This window comes from Calidris pugnax, unplaced genomic scaffold, assembly GCF_001431845.1.
Source record: "Calidris pugnax isolate Ruff unplaced genomic scaffold, ASM143184v1 scaffold11, whole genome shotgun sequence".
Taxonomy (NCBI): domain Eukaryota; kingdom Metazoa; phylum Chordata; class Aves; order Charadriiformes; family Scolopacidae; genus Calidris; species Calidris pugnax.
In genome coordinates this window covers 2,180,236-2,181,912 of record NW_015090803.1, presented here as the reverse complement: position 1 = coordinate 2,181,912, position 1,677 = coordinate 2,180,236, and positions in this window count along the sequence as shown.

Sequence of the window (1,677 nt, the reverse complement as noted above, 5' to 3'; positions counted from 1 at the left end):
CTCCAACCTTCTCTGTCTTGCTCTTTCCCTTTAGAAAGATAATTATCTTACTTCCTATGCTTTTTCTCATCTGTCTAATTTCTCATCTGTTCCCCGGATACCAGCTGTCGTTTTTTTCTGAAATATCTAGGTGTTCTGAGTATGTAGGTAAAATTGGAGGAATCAGGCAAGCTTAAAATTACTTCTGAAGTTTGCGTCTCCTATTTCAGGCCTCAAGAAAGGCATGAGCCCCCAAAAGGCTTATCTGTTTCTTCCAGTGCATTAGTCTTAAATACTGGCTTGCAAACTGCGGCTTTGGCTTTTGTATGTTCTAATATTGGTAAAGAAGATAAGCTAACTGTGGGTTATCACACAATAATTAAAACAAGATTTGTGTCTGCAAGCATTGGTTAGAGCTTCTAAGATTGGAAGAACCCTTACTTAAAAGAACAAATGGGTAAGTGATGAAATCATTAGTGAAATTCTTAATACAGATATTTGGAAGAATAAAAAAACGCTAATCAACTTGCAAAATGAAAGTATTTGACGTTATAAATAACTCGTTTCAGACAAACAGTCTCTCTGAAAAATCTAAGTCACCCACATATGTAAGGATACTTTAAGTCAACTTACAGGCATAAAATTTAATTTATTAAGGAGTTGTCAGTACGTGTTGTCATGATCATACAGGCTGCACTTAAGTTGAAGTAAACAGCATGAGAACTGTAATAAAAACTTCAAATTCAGCGGTGTCTTAGATTGACTTTGTGCTGGGGTTTACAGAAAATGCCTGTATTTCTGAGTAAAAAATATGACTCTTACTCTTATTAATTTAAAGGTATTTCTATTTCACTGGGCTGAACTCATCAGCAGGGCCCCATTCATCTATGCCTTTTCAAAAGAAGTTACGAACTAAAGAAGGTGAATCAGTGGGTAAGAAAAATGTATTTCTTCATAGGAAGTACAGAAGTTACTGGAACCTTCCTCTACAGGGCTTGCAAGAAACCTAGAACTGTGCATGCTTCTGAACTCGAACGGTAAGGAGGGGGAAAAAAAAAAGGAGCTTGAAGAAAAACCCCAACCAACAAACCAAACCCCTCGTTTTCAGCAGCTAGCATTGTGCTGTTGTGCAGATGGGCATGGTTGTAGCTCTGATGTCTAACCACAGGTGACAAAAGTTGGTGGGAAAGGTTAATATTTTTTTATTGCAAGTGCTAGCTGGCTTACCAGAAGCCAGACAGGTACTGCTTAGTCTGTTACAGACCATCGCCTCCACTGGAAGAGCCTGTCTCACTCATGGAAATTAGGGATGCTAGCCCCGTATTTGTCTTGGAGATCCTCTCATCTCACCTGTCTTTGTGTTGGAGATCCTCTCACCTCACCTGTCTTCCCTCCTAAGACAGTTTTTAGTTGCTGAAGGAGCTACTAAATACTAAACGTGCACAGAAGGCGCATCCTAACTGCAGAAAATTGGGGCTGTTCCTCTAATGGGTATGAAAGTGGCATCTGCCCAGCTTGGAGACCGGCAGTTACCTCACTTGTCAGCAAGCTAAACAAGTTATTTTTAAACTCGAGGAAACGCATAGCTTCTTCCTTCGCTGCATTTTGTTGGTGTCCCCGCGTGAGTTAATCCAAACGATGAGGGTTGAGACGGTTGGGACGGCCACTGACCGCGCTGCAATTAATGCAAATGTTTTA